General features: G+C 44.3%; 3 protein-coding genes across 4 annotated transcripts in view; 2 read left to right on the top strand and 1 right to left on the bottom strand.

Moving 5' to 3' along the window:
* LOC121004478 (oocyte zinc finger protein XlCOF7.1-like) overlaps positions 1 to 22,183 on the bottom strand; it is a 1,216,478-nt gene that overhangs the window by 187,191 nt on the left and 1,007,104 nt on the right. The gene's annotated exons all lie outside the window — the stretch shown is intronic.
* LOC121004516 (zinc finger protein 300-like) overlaps positions 1 to 22,183 on the top strand; it is a 734,886-nt gene that overhangs the window by 19,884 nt on the left and 692,819 nt on the right. The window lies entirely within an intron of this gene.
* LOC121004488 (zinc finger protein OZF-like) overlaps positions 14,991 to 22,183 on the top strand; it is a 555,846-nt gene continuing 548,653 nt past the window's right edge. The window contains exon 1 of one of the 2 annotated variants that reach the window (XM_040436741.1): positions 14,991 to 15,113. The gene's annotated coding sequence lies outside the window, so the exon portion shown is untranslated. The remainder of the gene's footprint in view (positions 15,114 to 22,183) is intronic. The other variant, XM_040436742.1, reaches the window with a different exon arrangement.

Genomic DNA, 22,183 nt, shown 5'->3' with positions numbered 1-22,183 from the left:
CATGACCTAACCCCTCAGATGAACACCGTAAAAAAATAAAAAATAAAAACTGTGCTAAATAAACAATTTTTTTGTCACCGTACATCACAAAAAGTACAACAGCAAGCGATCAAAAAGGCGTATGGCTACCAAAATAGTACCAATCTAACCGTCACCTCATCCCGCAAAAAATGAGCCCCTAAAAATCGCCCAATCGCCCAAAAAATAAAAAAACTATGGCTCAGAATATGGAGACACTAAAACATCTTTTTTTGTTTTAAAAAAGCTGTTATCGTGTAAAACTTGCATAACTAAAAAAAAATTATAAATATTAGGTATCGCTGCGTCCGTATCGACCGACTCTATAAAAATATCACATGACCTAACCCCTCATATGAACACCATAAAAAATATAAACGGTGTAAAAAAAGCAATTTTTGGTCACCTTACATCATAAAAAGTGTAATAGCAAGCGATCAAAAAGTCATACGCACCCCAAAATAGTGCCAAACAAACAGTCATCTCATCCTGAAAAAAATCATACCCTGTCAGATGAATGTTGTAAATAACAAAAAATTAAAACGGTGCCAAAACAGCTATTTCTTGTTACCTTGCCTCACAAAAAGTGTAATATAGAGCAACCAAAAATCATATGTACCCTAAACTAGTACCAACAATACTGCCACCCTATCCCGTAGTTTCTAAAATGGGCTCACTTTTTTGGAGTTTCTACTCTAGGGGTGCATCAGGGGGGCTTCAAATGGGACATGGTGTCAAAAAACCAGTCCAGCAAAATCTGCCTTCCAAAAACCGTATGGCATTCCTTTCGTTCTGCGCCCTGCCGTGTGCCCATACAGGGGTTTACGCCCACATATGGAGTGTTTCTGTAAACTACAGAATCAGAGCCATAAATATTGAGTTTTGTTTGGCTGTTAACCCTTGCTTTGTAACTGGAAAAAAATTATTAAAATGGAAAATCTGCCAAAAAAGTGAAAATTTGAAATTGTATCTCAATCTTCCATTTATTCTTGTGGAACACCTAAAGGGTTAACAAAGTTTGTAAAATCGGTTTTGAATACCTTGAAGGGTGTAGTTTCTAGAATGGGGTCATTTTTGGGTGGTTTCTATTATGTAAGCCTCACAAAGTGACTTCAGACCTGAACTGGTCCTTGAAAAGTGGGTTTTTGAAAATTTCTGAAATATTTCAAGATTTGCTTCTAAACTTCTAAGCCTTGTAACATCCCCAAAATATAAAATGTCATTCCCAAAATGATCCAAACATGAAGTAGACATATGGGGAATGTAAAGTAATAACTATTTTTGTAGGTATTACTATGTATTATAGAAGTAGAGAAATTGAAACTTGGAAATTTGCAAATTTTTCTACATTTTTGGCAAATTTGGTATTTTTTTAAAAATAAAAATGATTTTTTTTTACTCCATTTTACCAGTGTCATGAAGTACAATATGTGACGAAAAAACAATCTCAGAATGGCCTGGATAAGTCAAAGCGTTTTCAAGTTATTCACACATAAAGTGACACTGGTCAGATTTGCAAAAAATGGCCTGATCCTTAAGGTGAAAATGAGCCCGGTCCCTAAGGAATTAAACAGCTAACGAACAGAACCTGTGAAGAGGTGGAATCCTGCCCACAACAACAAACAGAAAGGAAATACAGAAAGACCTGTCAGATAGACTCACATGTTGCAAGTCTATCTGATCTTCTCAGATCCCTCACAGGGCAGGCAGTGACAATCAGGGGTCAGTACCGAGATCTCTCCCATCATCTATTTATCCCCAGGACTGTGACGAGGGGACATCCTCTGCGTCTGGAGGAAAGGTTTATACACAAACATATAAAAGGATTCTTTACAGTAAGAGCAGTGAGACTATGGAACTCTCTGCCTGAGGAGGTGGTGATTGTGAGTACAATAAAGGAATTCAAGAGGGGCCTGGATGTATTTCTGGAGCGTAATAATATTACAGGCTATAGCTACTAGAGAGGGGTCATTGATCCAGGGAGTTATTCTGATTGCCTGATTGGAGTCAGGAAGGAATTTTTTCCCCTTAAGGGGGGAAATTGGCTTCTACCTCACATTTTATTTTTTTGCCTTCCTCTGGATCAACTTGCAGGATAACAGGCCGAACTGGATGGACAGATATCTTTTGTCAGCCTAAAAAACTATGTTACTATGTTATTCCTGGCTGCAGTAGTTACTGGTACCAAAAGAGGTTTGCTACTGGCTGTGGCTCCTGGTATCTCCTGGGCTTGTGTTCCTGCTTCCCATCTGTGTCCATAGTGCTCCATATCTTGTCCCTGCTCCACAATTTCATGATTTTCCTATTACATGACGTAAAGTCATGATTTTATGAAGGACACGGAGGCGAGTATTGCTATCTCTCTCTTTACTGAACATCACAGCAGCAAAGAAAAAAACATTAAATATAGAGAACAACCATGGCAACAAGCCCACCCCTCAGTCCCAGTATATACACTCACCTAAAGAATTATTAGGAACACCATACTAATACGGTGTTGGACCCCCTTTTGCCTTCAGAACTGCCTTAATTCTACGTGGCATTGATTCAACAAGGTGCTGATAGCATTCTTTAGAAATGTTGGCCCATATTGATAGGATAGCATCTTGCAGTTGATGGAGATTTGAGGGATGCACATCCAGGGCATGAAGCTCCCGTTCCACCACATCCCAAAGATGCTCTATTGGGTTGAGATCTGGTGACTGTGGGGGCCATTTTAGTACAGTGAACTCATTGTCATGTTCAAGAAACCAATTTGAAATGATTCGAGCTTTGTGACATGGTGCATTATCCTGCTGGAAGTAGCCATCAGAGGATGGATACATGTTCTCATTCTGTTTACGCCAAATTTGGACTCTACCATTTGAATGTCTCAACAGAAATCAAGACTCATCAGACCAGGCAACATTTTTCCAGTCTTCAACAGTCCAATTTTGTGAGCTCGTGCAAATTGTAGCCTCTTTTTCCTATTTGTAGTGGAGATGAGTGGTACCCGATGGGGTCTTCTGCTGTTGTAGCCCATCCGCCTCAAGGTTGTGCGTGTTGTGGCTTCACAAATGCTTTGCTGCATACCTCGGTTGTAACGAGTGGTTATTTCAGTCAACGTTGCTCTTCTATCAGCTTGAATCAGTCGGCCCATTCTCCTCTGACCTCTAGCATCCACAAGGCATTTTTGCCCACAGGACTGCCGCATACTGGATGTTTTTCCCTTTTCACACCATTCTTTGTAAACCCTAGAAATGGTTGTGCGTGAAAATCCCAGTAACTGAGCAGATTGTGAAATACTCAGACCGGCCTGTCTGGCACCAACAACCATGCCACGCTCAAAATTGCTTAAATCACCTTTCTTTCCCATTCTGACATTCAGTTTGGAGTTCAGGAGATTGTCTTGACCAGGACCACACCCCTAAATGCATTTAAGCAACTGCCATGTGATTGGTTGACTAGATATTTGCATTAATGAGAAATAGAACAGGTGTTTCTAATAATTCTTTAGGTGAGTGTATATATCGTGTCTTCCACTGGGACCCTCCTCTTTTCGTGTACAGTCCCTGACAAGTCTTGTCGCTTGTGTACAAATTGACATGAAGTGCCGCTAAAATATATTTCTAATCAAGATTTTGTTACAAGAAATGGGTCATTTTAATCCCAACAGCTTTTGTAATAATGTTTCAGTGCAAAACGAAACTGACAAAAAGTATTCTAATATTCACAGCTTGGTAAAGCCCATTGAGTCAATTTTTGCCAAGACATAAGTGTTGTCGTCTTGTCATATGAACTTCAACTGTGACTAATAATGGATCAATTAGGTCTCAGGTGTGTATAAAAAGAACCCCAGTACACTAGACCTTCACATCAACTGCAACTAGACCTCTGCAAACATGCCTAAGATTCACCCGGAGACTAAAGTGTTGATTATCAAGAGGCTGAAGACCAGATCCACTGCTGATGTGGCAGACACCTTCAATGTGTCTCAGCGTCAAGTTCGGAGGATAAAAAAAAGATTTGAAGAGACTGGAGACGTTTTGGACAAGGCCAGGTCAGGCCAACCCCGCAAGACAACTGCTCGAGAGGACCGTTTGTTGGCTCAAAAATCCAAGGCCAGCCCATTTTCCACTGCAGCAGAGCTCCACGGGACCTGGTCACCTGAAGTCCCTGTGTCAACCAGAAAAGTTTGTCGGATTCTGTCTCGAAATGGCCTCTATGGTCGAATCAGTGCCCATAAGCCAGCACTAAACAAAAGACAATTAAAAAAACGTGTGGCATTTGCCAAGGGCCACAGCCTGCTAAAAGGATGGACGCTGGAAAAGTGGCAGAAGGTGGATTTTTCTGATAAATCTTCTGTTGAATTACACCACAGTCGCCGCAAATATTGCAGGAGACCTACTGGAACCCGCATGGAGCCGAGATTTACCCAGAAAACAGTGAAGTTTGGTGGAGGCAAAATCATGGTCTGGGGTTACATCCAGTATGGGGGTTTGCGAGGGATCTGCAGGGTGGAAGGCAACATCAATAGTCTAAAATACCAATAAATCTTAGCTACCTCTTATATTCCCAACCATAAAAAAGGCCAAATTCTGCAGCAGGATGGTGCTCCATCGCATACTTCCATCTCCACATCAAAGTTCCTTAAGGCGAAGAAGATCAAGATTCTCCAGGATTGGCCAGCCCAGTCACCAGACATGAACATCATTGAGCATATGTGGTGTAGGATGAAAGAGGAAGCATGGAAGACGAAACCAAAGAATATTGATGAACTCTGGGAGGCATGCAAGACTGTTTTCCTTCCTGATGACTTCATCAATAAATTGTATGAATCCTTGCCAAACCGCATGGATGCTGTCCTTCAAGCTCATGGAAGTCATACAAGATATTAAATTTGGATCGCACAGCACCACTACTTAATTTGCTGACATATTTTTGGATTTGCAGTAAAGTTGTTCAATTTCTGTATAGGCGACAAAACTTTTGTCTTGCCAAAATTTGACCTTTCTGTCTTGATTAAATGATGAATCTTTTTTCAGTGAAACTAATTTATTTCAGTGCATTAAACATCATTTGGGAGGGCTTTAGCTTTTCATATGAGCTATTTCTAACACCAATTGATTAATGAAAAGTCAGGTTAATAGCAGGAGTTTCTACAAAATAGAGAAGCGACAAGACTTTTGTCAGGGACTGTACTGTCAGCATCCAAACTAAATTTTCCAGGTGCAAACAACAAACCGGAACAACTGGAGAACTTCCTCGGTAACTTTTTCTAACCGGAACAACAAACTCGAGAACGAGGAAGAACGGACCTCTGCATCGAAAAGACGGAATATGCTCCCCAAACCTATGGAGAAATGTTGGATAAAACGTATTGAGAAATTCAACAGGGATCACCATAATGCATATAAAAAACTGTCACTCTTAAAACAGAAAACCAATGTAACGGAGGCCCAAAAATAGTTCAGGGCCCACCCCTGATTATAGCATGAAACAGATACCAAAAATGTGCAAGTGATAATACACACCACAATGCACGTTTCGCGTTTAGCTTTTTCAAGGGGTACGCTAAACGCGAAACGTGCGTTGGGGAGTGGACCGGTGGTGTTCCTGTGTGGTATACTAAGCTGTTTGGTCAGTATTTCCTATGTGCCTATCATTATTTTATTCACCATTTGCTTTAGTCAGCCATTGTGGTGTTGATTATCACTTCCACATTTTTGGTATCTGTTATATAATACATGCATATGGGTTGGATCATGCAATCTGTAGTCATAGTGGTGAGGTGGAACACACCTTGTACTGATGACCAATCAAAATTATTGGTACGTGCACTTTATTAATATATACCAGCAGTCCACCATCAGTCCTCTTGGTTTTTAATATGTTCATGTACTGTGACCTGTATTAAATGTCTTTTTGTGATTTGTATCAATCATGTCTTGTGTGATTTTCTAATAAAATTGTGTTACTTTTGGAATACTTTGGTACCACAAGTGTTTTTTGTACTCTATTGACCCACTCCTTCTGGTCGGTTTTTATACAGCGTATCAAACAAAAATGACTGACAAAGCAGGGAGGGCAGCAAAAGGGGTGGGGCAATACTCGCCTCCGTGTCCTTCATAAAATGATGACTTTACGTCATGTAATAGGAAAATCATGAAATTTTATATCAGCACACGGAGGCTCCTATTGAAAGTTTAAAGTTGAGCCACCACAGAAAAAAAAGCATGAGATGGTGGCCGAAAATAAAATTCCCGGAAGGTGGACACCCTAGACCAATCTGCCAACTTCATGACATCCTCCAACCGAGCACCAGAAACTGTCATGGAAGTGGCCGACGCGCTCCGAACTGAATGCGCAGTGAAAATAGAAACATCAATCCCTGCTAAGGATAAGATCCATTTAACCCACCGAGAGAGCGTAACGCTGGCCACGGGGAAAAAAGGCCAGCGGAATGAAATGAACAGATGAGGTGAATTCGAAGAACGCAAACTACTTGTGCGTGATTCGTATTCCTGCAGACAAGCCACTGGACACAACTGCGGTGAAGAGGGAAAAAACAGATAGGATACTGAACGAAAGTTGGTTTTCGTACGCCGGGAGATGTTGAACGTAACTCCTTCCGGAGTAAACGAGCGGGCATCATTGTCTAATGCCCGCACATCTGACACTATTTTGCAAGAGATTAGGCATAATAAGGTAACGAGCTTCGCAGACAACTATCGTAACGACAATTGTCAATTAGATGGCCAGTTAATGAAAAAATTTAGGACAGTAGATACGTCCCAAGTTGTAGAAAAACGAGGTCTCAGTGGGCGGGAGAGACGAGAGCCTCGGAGTAATCTACAAACCAGAGGGTGCTGTCCAGCTGGACACCCATCAAACCCACCATGTCTGGAAGAGATTGCAGACCTGTAAAGGTTGATAGTGCGGTACGCCTTGCCCTCGTCAAACAAAGACGACAGGAAATACAGTATAGCAGTTGCAAGCGCTTCAACGGGATCCAAGTCCCGTGGGCGGCACCAACGAGCCCAGGAATCCCAGGCTGCTCGATAGGCTTGTCTGGTCCCGGGGGCCCATGCACTCTCCAATAAGAACCTAGTCGTCTCCGAAACGCCCGAAATGTCCCAGGGACCCCCGACACCCTGCAGGCGAGGAGATGCAAGACTCCTTCCAAAAGCAACGGGTGAAGCTGACCCGCTCGCCCTCCGAGAAGGTAAGGGTGAGCGGGCAAGAGGACCGGCTCGTCGACGAGTAGTTCTAACAGATGGGGAAACCAAGACTGGGATCTCCAGAAAGGAAGGATCAGAACCACTTCGGCAGATTGACGTCGAACCTGAAGGAGAACCCTCGGAATCAGGGCGAAAGGCGGGAACGCATACATGATGGGTTCCGACCACCGTTGGAGGAAAGCGTCGACCGCTTCCGCCTCCGGGTCCGGCCGCCAGCTGAAAAATCTGGGTAGCTGCGCGTTCAACCTCGACGCGAAAAGGTCGATGGAAAAGGGGCCCCATCGAGATGAAACGGCAGAAAAAATTTTGACATCTAATTTCCAATCGCTGGAGTCGGATATGAAACGCAAACTCCAGTCTGCCCGAATATTATGGAGGCCCGGAAGATATTTCGCGACCACCATGATGTCCCTGGCCAAACAATGATCCCAAAAGTCTTTTGCAAGGTGCGTCAGAACAGAGGAGCGCGTGCCGCCCATGCAATTGACATACCGAACCGCCGACATATTGTCCATACGGAGCCTGATACAGGCTCTGACTGTGCCATTGACGAAGCTGCGTATCGCCATGGAACCCGCTAGAAGTTCCAGGGAATTGATGTGAAGACAAGATTCGTCCTGAGACCAAGGGCCTCCAGTGGAGACGCCGTTGCAATGCGCTCCCCAGCCGTGAAGACTGGCATCTGACTCGATAATGAGGTCCGGCTGGGGACCGAAGATAGCCCTGCCATTCCAAACCGAAAGGTTGTGTATCCACCACTTCAACTACTGTCTGGTCTCCACGTCCAAGGCTAGGGTGTCGGCATAAGACGCTCCTGCACGCAGGTGCGCAATCTTGAGACGTTGCAACGCCCGGTAGTGAAGAGGTGCCGGAAATATAGCCTGAATGGACGAAGCCAAGAGACCGATTATCCTCGCTAAGTGTCTCAGGCACACCTGAGGCAAAGTCAGGGAATGTTTCAGCTCTTTCCGAATAGCCCAGACCTTCGACTGGGGAAGGCTGAGAGTCTGAGCAACGGAATCTATGGTGAAACCCAAAAATTCCATGGACGTGGAGGGGGTCAGGCAAGATTTGTCCTGGTTGATGATGAATCCCAGGCTGGAAATGAGTGCCATGGACATTGTTAGATGTTCCTGAAGATCAGTGCGACTGTGGGCCATGAACAGGATGTCATCCAGGTAGATAATCAATCGCACCCCCCGGCTGCGAAGCCAAGCCACTACCGGACGCATCAGTTTGGTGAAACACCACGGTGCGGAAGAGAGGCCGAATGGGAGATATGTGAACCTCCAAATTTGATCGTTCCATTGAAAACGTAGAAGATCCCTGGAATCGGGTGCCCCAGGGACCGTCAGGTAGGCATCCTTCAGGTCTATTTTGGCCATCCAATCTCCTGGAAGGAGCATGTCCCTCAGGAGATGTATGCCCTGCATTTTGAAATGGCGATATTGGACCAACGAGTTTAACGTTTTTAGATTGACAGGGCGCATCTGGCCTCTTTTCTTCTGGACTAAGAAGATGTTGCTGACCACGCCTACGCGATTCATGGGGGCAAGTTCTATTGCCCCTTTTTGGTATAGATCTGCTAATTCCCTGTGGACGCGTGCCGGGCCAGACAGCACCATGGGGTGTGGAGGAGGCAGACCCACCGGGTTGGCCACGAGATCTATCTCAAAACCGCAGACCGTGGACAACACCCATGGGTCTGAGGTGACCCTTGTCCACGCATGGGAAAAGAAACTGAGTCTGCCCCCTATGCAAGTGACCGAAGAAAATAGAGGAAGATGGTGCCTTACCATATGGCCTCCTGGTGCTAGGATGTCCTCGTAATCCTCTGGATCGTCAAGGACCGCCTCGAGATGGGAAGAATGTAGTTGGTGGCGCCGTTCTTGTAATGATAGCCGGTAAGCAAAGGAGCCTCTACCCGAACCACGGGTATGGAAGGAGGATCGGCCGGACAGACGGCCCCTGGAACTGCCGGCACTGGCGGAAAAACGGTTCGGGAAAACCTTCCGCATAGAGGACTGTGCCTTATCGAGGGCCGTGAAGGCACCCACGTACTTCCCTAGCTCTTTAATAAAGGAGTCCCCAAATAGGAGCCCTTGGGCATCCTTGCCTGCTTCTGAGAGCTGGTCAGCTTGGGATCAATTTTCATTAATATCGCCTTCCGCCTTTCTATGGCGAGTGATGTATTGGCGTTACCCGTGAGACAGATGGCCCTTTGGATCCAGCCGCTAAGCTCCTCAGGGTCCACCTGTTTACCGGCCGCTCTGGCCGGCTCGGCCAAGTCAAAAATTTTCACCAGGGGCCCCGTGATGTCTAGGATTTTATCCTGACACGCCCTGAGGGCGGAGTCTAGACCCTTGCGGGGATTGAATCCCGTTTTTGTCAAAAACTGGACCATCTTCGGGTCCACCACCGGGTTCTCGCAAACTTTTTGCGGAATAAGAGGTCGAGGGCATTCCGCCCGTAATTTGCTACGGGCGTCCTTGTTGAGAGGCTTGCGCATCATGGCCTCCATATACTGCGCCACGTGAGTGTCCGGGAGCCATTCCGAGGACCGGGGGTGATGTGAAGAATCAGGGTCAAACATCGGCTCCCCTGCCGGATCCGTAAGGGAAACGGCCGACCCTGACGCTACCACTGGGTAGGCGCTTGTAGGTGGTAAACTTGGAGAGTGATCGCCCTCTAAAGTCTGGTCTACCTCAATATCAATCAAATCGTCCTCTGATCCATGCAGAGAGTGTAACTGCGCCTCCTCCTCGGACTCCCTATCGGAGTCTGATTCTGGTTCGGGCTGTGACCGCGCCGACTTCCATCCTCGCGCACGTTCTGCCTGGCGCGGACAGGCTCTCTTACGCGATCCAAGCGCGTTCTCATTTGATGGATCAAAACCATCAGTCATATGGGTTCTGGAGGCAGAAGGGGCTGGTAGCGGTGTTGAACTTACACCCTGGTGCGCAGTATGGGGCTGGGCCACCAGGACTTGGGAGATAGAATGCGTGAGGACGGAGGACATAGAGCCCATAGCCATCATTATGGCGTTTGAAATGGATTGCTGTAAGGCAAGGGTTTGTGCCTCTGAGGTTGAGGGCACCATGGCCCTTATCTGGGCTGGGGACCTTTGGCCTGTGGACGCAGGGTCCTGTGAGGGTATTGTAGGGGGGGGGATGCAGCACTAGAGGGCTGGTGAGACATGATCCCTAAGCTTGGGGGTAAGTCACCCCACAGAGGAAACTAACTAAATAAGGGGTTAACAGATCCGGAAGATGGACCCTTCAGAAAAAATAACTCCTACCCGAATAGAGGGGCACAGTAGTAAGAAAAAACAGCTATGGCCTGCAGCGTTAACAGCAACAGAAACCGTTTGTCTGCAGGGCCGGCGGAGACTGCAGACTACGGCCGCAATAACCCACGAAAAGCGGGAGGAAGAGGGGGCGTGGTTATCCGGTGTGAGGAGAAAAGAGCGCCAGTGAATGAAAAAACCACTCCGCAACCTCGGGCACAAGACGGCAGGGAACAGGTCAGCTAAGCGCCCAAAATGGCGCCCGCGATAAAGAACAGGAGCGTGGATCCCCAGAAGATCGGGAACAGGTAGGAACACAGTAGTAAGGAAAACTGCCCTGCCAGGGGCAAAGAAAGCGGCGCCGATACCTCCCCCTGCGACCGGAGAACACCACCAGGGCCGAAGGGGTTAAAAACCCCACCGAGCGCAAAACTGAGGAGGAGAAAACCTCTCTATGCCACCAGAGCCACAGGCAGCAGAGCCACAGGCATGTATTATATATAATACATATAAACATGTATAAGACAAAAAAGTCGCCCCAAGAGGAATCCCCAAAAAAAGGGGACTACAAGGGGGCGCTAACAACAGACTGCTATGATAGGAGATAAAACATATGTACTTATCTTTAGAAAGCAGCAAAGAGAGAGGAGGATGCCAGTGGAAGACATGATATATATATATATATATATATATATATATATATATATATATATATATACACACTGGGACTGAAGGGTGGGCTTGTTGCCATGGTTGTTCTCTATATTTAATGTTTTTTTCTTTGCTGCTGTGATTTTCAGTAAAGAGAGAGATAGCAATAGGAGCCTCCGTGTCCTGATATAAAATTATAGATTCAGCTCTGGTATGGATTCTGCTCTGCTGAGGCTTGTACAGTGCAGAGCTGTGTGTGTATAATGTACAGTGCAGAGCTGTGTGTGTATAATGTACAGTGCTGTGTGTATATAATGTACAGTGCAGAGCTGTGTGTATAATGTACAGTGCAGAGCTGTGTGTGTATAATGTACAGTGCAGAGCTGTGTGTGTATAATGTACAGTGCAGAGCTGTGTGTATAATGTACAGTGCAGAGCTGTGTGTGTATAATGTACAGTGCAGAGCTGTGTGTGTATAATGTACAGTGCAGAGCTGTGTGTGTATAATGTACAGTGCTGTGTGTATATAATGTACAGTGCAGAGCTGTGTGTGTATAATGTACAGTGCAGAGCTGTGTGTGTATAATGTACAGTGCAGAGCTGTGTGTGTATAATGTACAGTGCAGAGCTGTGTGTATAATGTACAGTGCAGAGCTGTGTGTGTATAATGTACAGTGCAGAGCTGTGTGTGTATAATGTACAGTGCAGAGCTGTGTGTGTGTATAATGTACAGTGCAGAGTTGTGTGTATAATGTACAGTGCAGAGCTGTGTGTATAATGTACAGTGCAGAGCTGTGTGTATAATGTACAGTGCAGAGCTGTGTGTGTATAATGTACAGTGCAGAGATGTGTGTATAATGTACAGTGCAGATCTGTGTGTGTATAATGTACAGTGCAGAGATGTGTGTATAATGTACAGTGCAGAGCTGTGTGTGTATAATGTACAGTGCAGAGCTGTGTGTGTATAATGTACAGTGCAGAGCTGTGTGTATAATGTACAGTGCAGAGCTGTGTGTATAATGTACAGTGCAGAGCTGTGTGTGTATAATGTACAGTGCAGAGTTGTGTGTATAATGTACAGTGCAGAGCTGTGTATATAATGTACAGTGCAGAGCTGTGTGTGTATAATGTACAGTGCTGTGTGTATATAATGTACAGTGCAGAGCTGTGTGTGTATAAAGTACAGTGCAGAGCTGTGTGTGTATAATGTACAGTGCAGAGCTGTGTGTGTATAATGTACAGTGCAGAGCTGTGTGTGTATAATGTACAGTGCAGAGCTGTGTGTATAATGTACAGCGCAGAGCTGTGTGTGTATAATGTACAGTGCAGAGCTGTGTGTGTATAATGTACAGTGCAGAGCTGTGTGTGTGTATAATGTACAATGCAGAGTTGTGTGTATAATGTACAGTGCAGAGCTGTGTGTATAATGTACAGTGCAGAGCTGTGTGTATAATGTACAGTGCAGAGCTGTGTGTATAATGTACAGTGCAGAGCTGTGTGTATAATGTACAGTGCAGAGCTGTGTGTATAATGTACAGTGCAGAGCTGTGTGTATAATGTACAGTGCAGAGCTGTGTGTGTATAATGTACAGTACAGATCTGTGTGTGTATAATGTACAGTGCAGAGATGTGTGTATAATGTACAGTGCAGAGCTGTGTGTGTATAATGTACAGTGCAGAGCTGTGTGTATAATGTACAGTGCAGAGCTGTGTGTGTAATGTACAGTGCAGAGCTGTGTGTATAATGTACAGTGCAGATCTGTGTGTGTATAATGTACAGTGCAGAGCTGTGTGTATAATGTACAGTGCAGAGCTGTGTGTATAATGTACAGTGCAGAGCTGTGTGTATAATGTACAGTGCAGAGCTGTCTGTATAATGTACAGTGCAGAGCTGTGTGTGTATAATGCACAGTGCAGAGCTGTGTGTGTATAATGTACAGTGCAGAGCTGTGTGTGTATAATGTACAGTGCAGAGCTGTGTGTATAATGTACAGTGCAGAGCTGTGTGTGTATAATGTACAGTGCAGAGCTGTGTGTGTATAATGTACAGTGCAGAGCTGTGTGTGTATAATGTACAGTGCAGAGCTGTGTGTGTATAATGTACAGTGCAGAGCTGTGTGTATAATGTACAGTGCAGAGCTGTGTGTGTATAATGTACAGTGCAGAGCTGTGTGTGTATAATGTACAGTGCAGAGCTGTGTGTGTGTATAATGTACAATGCAGAGTTGTGTGTATAATGTACAGTGCAGAGCTGTGTGTATAATGTACAGTGCAGAGCTGTGTGTATAATGTACAGTGCAGAGCTGTGTGTATAATGTACAGTGCAGAGCTGTGTGTATAATGTACAGTGCAGAGCTGTGTGTATAATGTACAGTGCAGAGCTGTCTGTATAATGTACAGTGCAGAGCTGTGTGTGTATAATGCACAGTGCAGAGCTGTGTGTGTATAATGTACAGTGCAGAGCTGTGTGTGTATAATGTACAGTGCAGAGCTGTGTGTATAATGTACAGTGCAGAGCTGTGTGTGTATAATGTACAGTGCAGAGCTGTGTGTGTATAATGTACAGTGCAGAGCTGTGTGTGTATAATGTACAGTGCAGAGCTGTGTGTGTATAATGTACAGTGCAGAGCTGTGTGTATAATGTACAGTGCAGAGCTGTGTGTGTATAATGTACAGTGCAGAGCTGTGTGTGTATAATGTACAGTGCAGAGCTGTGTGTGTGTATAATGTACAATGCAGAGTTGTGTGTATAATGTACAGTGCAGAGCTGTGTGTATAATGTACAGTGCAGAGCTGTGTGTATAATGTACAGTGCAGAGCTGTGTGTGTATAATGTACAGATCTGTGTGTGTATAATGTACAGTGCAGAGATGTGTGTATAATGTACAGTGCAGAGCTGTGTGTGTATAATGTACAGTGCAGAGCTGTGTGTATAATGTACAGTGCAGAGCTGTGTGTGTAATGTACAGTGCAGAGCTGTGTGTATAATGTACAGTGCAGAGCTGTGTGTGTATAATGTACAGTGCAGAGCTGTGTGTATAATGTACAGTGCAGAGCTGTGTGTATAATGTACATTGCAGAGCTGTGTGTATAATGTACGGTGCAGAGCTGTGTGTATAATGTACAGTGCAGAGCTGTGTGTATAATGTACAGTGCAGAGCTGTGTGTATAATGTACAGTGCAGAGCTGTGTGTGTATAATGTACAGTGCAGAGCTGTGTGTGTATAATGTACAGTGCAGAGCTGTCTGTATAATGTACAGTGCAGAGCTGTGTGTGTATAATGTACAGTGCAGAGCTGTGTGTGTATAATGTACAGTGCAGAGCTGTGTATATAATGTACGGTGCAGAGCTGTGTGTGTATAATGTACAGTGCAGAGCTGTGTGTGTATAATGTACAGTGCAGAGCTGTGTGTATAATGTACAGTGCAGAGCTGTGTGTGTATAATGTACAGTGCAGAGCTGTGTATATAATGTACAGTGTAGAGCAGTGTGTATAATGTACAGTGCAGAGTGTATAATGTACAGTGCAGAGCTGTGTGTGTATAATGTACAGTGCAGAGCTGTGTGTATAATGTACGGTGCAGAGCTGTGTGTATAATGTACAGTGCAGAGCTGTGTAGAGCAGTACTGATGTGTTTGTCTCCGGCTCATGAAGTGCACACATCTCTATTATCTGCTCACAAGGAACCACAGCCTGGAGACTGACTCCTCCCACATGATCACATGGTCACATGGTCATGACATCATTACAGGTTCTTTACTTCCACCAACACAGCCTGGAACCTGACTCCTCCCACACATGATCACATGGTCATGACATCATGAAAGGTCCTTTAGCCCACTAGTCTTTGTCCTGGTACTTCCTAGAGTGTATGGACCTTGGAGAGGTTTACGTCCTGTCACTCTGAGATAAGTGACTGTGAAAAGAAGCAATTAGGTAAGTCTCCTATGTTCGGCGGTGGAGGTAGGTGTGTAGTCACTGCCTGTGTCTGTCAGGATTAGATATAGCTCTCGTGCCTTGCTGCGCTGGGGTCCTAGGTCTCAATCCGACCAAGGATAACGTCTGCATGGAGTTTGTATGTTTTCGTGGGTTTCCTCCCGTTCCTCCGGTTAATTGCATAAAATAAATAATTAGTTCTTCTTAAAATCCAGCTTCTGCCGACGTCACATTTTTTACCAGATTTCTGGATTTCTATGGATGGAACGTTATTTCCTTTGTACACGGGGCCCCAAATATTCCTGTCCTCATCTGTGCATGTGCTAGAGAGAGGAATAGTTCTTTATTGCTACTCCCGGCTCTCTCAGGAGGGCTTTAACGTCAGATGCTATTAATCTGTTTTCCCTTAGTCCTAATAGTAGAGTAATAATGGGGTGACTGCCCCTGTGTACTAGTTTTAATTTAATAAAATTAATTACTAATTACAGACCCCTGATCCTATATAAGGATACCTAGCCCCTCCTACCCTGTGGTTATTATAAAGAAGTAATATACTTAGAAAGTGAAGTTTGTACTACTGTTTGGACTAAGGGAAACCAGATCAACATCAGAAATCAACTATTCCCTTATGTCCTAAGCAGCAGCACAATTATTGGGAATTAACAAGCAGTATATCCATAGGAAAGACCCTCTTGTGTGGTGGAACTCAAATAGACCGCCACAGAGCAGTCTTTTCTGAGAACCATAACTTCAACATACAGTGTGAGCTCCATATTACTCGCAAAAATCTGATCCAGACTTCATCAGCCCAAGAGGTGGACCCTGCTCTAAAAGGGGCTTTAACGGAATTAGGCAGATTTAAATTCTAAACAAAGTGGTCAAGTCTAATGATAGCCATAAAATATCCAGGGTAAGTATGGTGGCTCTTAAGATCACTGTTCCTTTCGGAAATTAAGGAATAAATTCTCAACCTTGCTAAGGCTAAATAAATCTAAGGACATTAAAAAAGATCTAGGGAATGGAGATTATATTCCTCATTAGAGAAAAGCTCATAACAGACACCGGAAGTAGAAGACCTGATCACAGTTGACAAGGAACAATCCTTTGGAGTAAAGTCTGATACTACCATTAGTAAAAAACCCTGTCAGGGAGGAATCTGAAGTACAGATCCACTGATGACAAGACTAGGAAATCCCTCTTCTCATGACAGATGTCATGGCCAGATGGACATAACCTCTGTAGGCTAGGTCTGTCTTTCAGATCTCATCCAGAGGTTTAAAAGGACATGATCTTAAAGCTTTTAGGACTAAGGCCAAGTCCTACTACAACACAGATTGTGAGTATAAACAGCCATATCTTAGCAAACCTTTCAGGAACTTTTTCATCAAGGACTATAGTGACAAGGATAAATTTGCAAAATAGCCAAAATTAAGACCTTTTTAGGTCGAAACATTCAGGCCTTTTACAAATTCTTCCTGTATGAAGCCTAAGTGTCAAAACGTAGGGGGAGGGGAGGAACAGCAGAATGACAACAGAAGGAAAATGACCAGGAACTAGGCCTCAAGACAAGGGAAAGGGAAATGGTGACCACCTAGGGAAACCCTAAACCTAGCCCTGACTCCTGTTAGGGAATATTCATATACTGAAACCTAGGCCCTAGTGACCCTGAAAATCCCTAGGATTAGTGACAGGGTCTGAGACTACTGGTTTCTTCCAAGATAAACGAACCAGTGTCTGCCTGAGGCCTAGTAAACAAGCAAATGGGAACAACAAAATACAAACAGAAGTAAACCTATCTTCAATAGAAAATGGATGAGCAGGAACTCAGATGAGGACCACACACCAGCTCTTCCAACTCCAGGCAGAGAATATCAACAGCATGGTATGAAGTGTGAGTCCAGACTAAATAGAGGAGCAGTAGTGACCACAAGCTAAACCTGAGACAAGAGGTGTGGTCATTACCAACAACAACAACACTGCAACAAGTGAAAGCAGATGTCAGATAACCTAACGTGCAGCCAGTCTCTCAGATTTTCTAACCTTTGTCACTGGAGAGACCATGACACTAAGAGGCTGATAATCTGTGGTTTAGAAATGTCCACTCCTTGAGTAGAATTCAAGCTGAATATGAATCACGTGATCCTTATGTAAGGCCTTTAAGTGAATTGAGACCTGGCTACAACAAGATCTACATGACTATATCTGAGAGGCCTATAGATTGCTATAGTGGTTGTCCAGTTGAGTCTCCCCAGGTCATGCCACAGCTCCAGACACACAAAATTTACACTGGGGGAATCTTCAGATATACCTTTGAACCATTTGAATGTGTTGGGAACAAAATGACTCATGGATTGAAAACTAAGAGTGTTTCAAGGTCTTTATGACTGAATCAAAGGGGCCTCTAGATAGTAATAGAGGCCGGTCAATGTTCAGGCAGTAAGACTGAACATATTGGCAGTGTTTAGTGCTTTAGACAAACATGATCTGCAGTGGGGGAAGTCTCCAGTTACACCCTTGACTCATAGGGAAACATGACCTTTTAGTAGACTGAGACCCAAAGTGTGTCAGGGTCTTCATAACTGTATCGGAAATGCCTCTAGATAATAATAGAGGATGATCAACCTTCAGGCTGTCAGATGCAATCTTTCCATATGTTGGCAGAGTTAAAGGGGTTGTCCCACAAAAAATATTCTACAGTTCTCAAACCAGCACCTAGATCTGAATACTTTTCCATTTGGATGTAATTAAAAATTTTGCATAGCCACTGAGTTATTCAATAAAATGTATCTGTATAGCGCCACCTGCTGTTTGTTCTTTTTCTTATTTCTTTGACTTTGAGAAGGCCGCACATGCTCAGTTTGATCCTTCAACAGCCTCCTGACTTGTGATAGGGGGAGCTGAGACACGCCCCCTTAGCTGCAGCAGAAAATACACTCCCCTTGAGCTGTCGGATTGATATAAATCTAGAAGAGCAATGAAGGGGAGATCTATGGATCCATGTGAGGTACAGGGCTGATTGAAGTTTGTTTGAAAGAGGGTGTTATGTACTGTATGATGTCTAATTTCCATTTTTTACATTATTCATCGGATAGCCCCCTTAAGTGCCCTAGACACCCAGGGCCTGCACTGGGTGAAGTTTCAGTAACACCCTTGATTCCTCTGTATGCGTTTGGAACCATGACCTTTTTGGCCCAAATGGTGGCTTGGTGTAGCCTGATTTTCATCAATACCCGGTATCGTGGAAACTGGAGGGAAAATATAGGCCAACCTAAATGTCCAAGTAATGGACAGGGTATCCGCTGCCAACGGACTGTACTGATGACAAAGGGAAATAAATATTTCCATCTTGGCTCTGAACCTCATTGCCCTGAAATAAATCTTTTATGCTTCCCACATCTTGACAATCCGCTCAAAAATCTCTGGGAACTGCTAGACCAGGGGTCAGCAACCTCCGGCACTCCAGGTGTTGTGAAACTACGTCTCCCATCATACACACTTGCCTTCCCACACAAGTGGAAGGAGCATGCTGCGAGTTGTAGTTTCACAACATCTGGAGTGCCGAAGGTTGCTGATCCCTGTGCTAGACCTTGACACTGTTGGTCAGCAGCAATGTTCAGGAAGCCTCAAAAAAGTACAGCATACAGATAGGTCAGGTTTATTCCCGTCCATGTCATAATCCTTCCCACTACCTTAAGAAGGGGTTCTGATCTGGTGTCACCCTGCTTGTAATGTCCGCTCTCACATGGACTACTTCCCCCTGAGTCTGTGGGGCAAGTCAGACAGCATCTTCTATAGGTTTAAATTCTTTCAGATTAAATCACAGAGACCTCTCAATGGACTCCAAGATCCTACTGGCTGGATGCCTCCCCAGGTGCTATTCTCAACCTAGTTGAGAAACATTAGTAGTCAACAGAATCCAGATCGGCTGAAAAAACAGAACATGTGTCTCTGAGATGTTTCTACCATCTGAAGGATTGAAAAGTTTGAAATGACAGGTTGCACCTACTGTTCAACCCCTCTGGGTTATGTTACCACAGGATAAGGATCTGTTCTCTATATAGAGGTTATAAGGGCCATAAGGCTCAAGAAGCTATCTCTGCAATTTCTTACATGATGCCTAAAAATCCTCAGCTGCCAAGCTGCTTTCCCCAGGACAAGTGTTGAAATAACTGGCCAGAAGCCAGTAATCCAGGTATGGAACCACAGTTCTGTGTTCTTAAGAAGGCAGCTATAGAGGACACCACCGTATATAGCTCAGGAGATACTGAACAGGTGGCATATGAATTGCAGAAGTAGGGCCTTGCTCCTCACTCAGGAGTAGGACAGCCTTAGCTGAGATTCTAAAATATGCAGCAATCCTGACTGTCAAGGCTTTATATTCTCTTGTCTTGGTATTGACTTCAGGAACATCAGAGGAGATGTTCTACCTCTGTAAAGTATATATCTACCCTGAAGGACTGCTGTATTGATCTTTATTTCATATCAGATAGGGTCTCCATTATCATATCAAGATCTGAACCCATGGGTCTATTTGACTCACACCCGAGAGCAACTTGCCTGTGGTAATCTCGGCTATAGATTTGTCCGACAGGGTATCTGTTAGGAGCTGAGATCACAGCAAACATATTATACCTGGAACTTTAGAACATTTCCTTTGGACTTTGGAGACATTATAAGCAGAAGCTGCAACCTGAGGGTAGGGTTCAGTGAGAGCACTCTCAGCTCGGAGGAGTGCCCCACAGACAGGCGTCAAACTCAGAGTTCCTTCTCAGCAGGTACAATAGAATACCTGCATAATTTGGCTATAGATTTAATAACTTTAAGAGGAGAACCCCATTAAGTTGAATTTCACAGGCCTGAAGATATGTACTTTGCATTCCAAAGAGGGAAGACACGTTCACCTCAATAAATGATTCACTTTGTGCAGAAGAAAGATCTGATGAAGTATACACAGAAGAAATCTGAGCAGATTAATTTCTGGTCTTATCCTAAGCACCTGCTTAGTAGATGTGTAGGTCCACCATCTGGACCAGAACACAGCACTCGCTGCTTAGTTTCCCACATTAGACTGTTTAGGATTGAGAGGCTGTCTGTAGTGAATCTGGACTGATTTGGTTAGTAAGGATCATTTTTCCATCACAGCTTTTTTTTCAAAGCTTCAACCACTTTGAAGGCCCCAGGCCTCCAAGAGGTGGTGACCTGGTCGACATCCTGGTTGGATATGACCAATTTCTGTCTTAGGGTCTTTCCTTAGAATGAATATTCTCTTCTTTATTCTTCTCCTCAGATGAGGAAAGCAGTTTATCCTGAATTATTCATCGGAATGATACACCGACTAGGGTTTTTGCACCTGGCAATGCTTTTGAGTTTTCCTGAAAGATGATTTCTGTCAACTGGATTTTCAGATCAGTCAACAATGCAGAGATGGTTCACAGCAAGGTCACAAAGGCAACATTCAGGCACCTTTGTAATTCATAGCCAACAGACAAGGACATATATTAGAATCATTGCAGCAAGATTCTTTTATTTGGAATTTGTCTTCCCTCGGACCCCCTTGCCAGGACCTGCTGAAGACAATACATTAATAAAAAATGTATAGCAAGAAAGAAAAAATAGACCGATATTTTATTTTTTTACGGCCGATACCAATAATTTGTGAACTTTCAGGCCGATAGCCGATAATTTATACCAATATTCTGTAAATTTTCATTAAAAAAATAATAAAAAATCCTACACAAATCTGCTGAAAATGAATATGTTTATTGTTAACTTGTATTTTATTATTTTTATATTTTTTTGTAAAACTTTCTTTTTCATTTATACTTTATATTTTGGTGTTTTGTATTATTTTTATTTTTACTAACTTTTAGCCCCCTTAGGGACTAGAACCCTTGTCCTATTAACCCTGATAGAGCTCTATCAGGTGAATAGGATCTCACACTGCTGCTCTGTGCTTTGTGCACACAGCAGCATGGAGCTGACTATGGCAGCCAGGGCTTCAATAGCGCAATTACTGCCATGGTAACCGATCAGAGTCCCAGGAGGAGGAGGGGAGAGGAGACCCTGTGGCCACTGCCACCAATGATTAATACTGGGGGGGCTTGGGTGGGGGGCACACTGCGCCACCAATGATTAATACGGTGGTGGGGGGCGCACTGCGCCACCAATGAAAAAAAAATCTCTCATTAATTCTTATACAGGAGGCGGGAGCTGGCTGCAGAATCACATAGCCGGCTCCCGACCTCTATAAGCGGTAGCTGCGATCCGTGGTAGTTAACCCCTCAGGTGCCTCTGATCGCAGCTACCGCTCTTAGAGGTCGGGAGCTGGCTATGTGATTCCGCAGCCAGCTCCCGCCTCCTGTATATGAATTAATGAGAGATTTATCTTCATTGGTGGCGCAGTGGCCACAGCCCCTCCCCCCCCCTCTTCCCATCTGTCTCTCTTTATTGGCTGCAGCAGCAGCACAGGGGGGGGGGAGACACTGCTTCCTTCTCCCCTGTGCTGCTGAGGGAACACGGAGAGCGCTGTCAGCAGCTCGATCCGTGTTCCCGATGCAATATCGGCAAAATAGATGCCGATAACGTTCAAAATCCTGAATATCGGCCGATAATATCGGTAAAACCCTAAAAAATACATATAGAATTATACAACCAAGTGAACTGCTCTCAAAGAAGCAATGCAGCCCTATGTTCAGTCTAGACATTGTGAACTGGAGCCAGAGTAGTGAAACTTTATTTCTTCAGTAAAGCACATGGACAGCATAAAGGATACACAAAGATGGTAAACCAGACAACAGCTGCTTTGCACAGCCGCGAATCTTCTGGTCCTCTAGACATGCCCGGACTTTTTATTGATTATTAAAAACAAGGGAACGCCTCCCAACAGGATACATAAAAGATCTATACAGTCATATCAGCAGAGCAACATGAATAATATTTAACAGAGGAGGGTACATTAAACATAATCATAGACTCAAGACAGTATCTCAACTTCTAAATCAGACCACGAACTATCCATCTAGTTTCATGATGTACATCATAGAGACACATCCTCCTTTTTTCCCAGCTCA

The sequence above is a fragment of the Bufo bufo genome, chromosome 6 (assembly GCF_905171765.1).
Source record: "Bufo bufo chromosome 6, aBufBuf1.1, whole genome shotgun sequence".
NCBI lineage: Eukaryota > Metazoa > Chordata > Amphibia > Anura > Bufonidae > Bufo > Bufo bufo.
The sequence above is the reverse complement of the archived record's forward strand: the minus strand, read 5'-3'. Positions and strand labels throughout refer to the sequence as shown.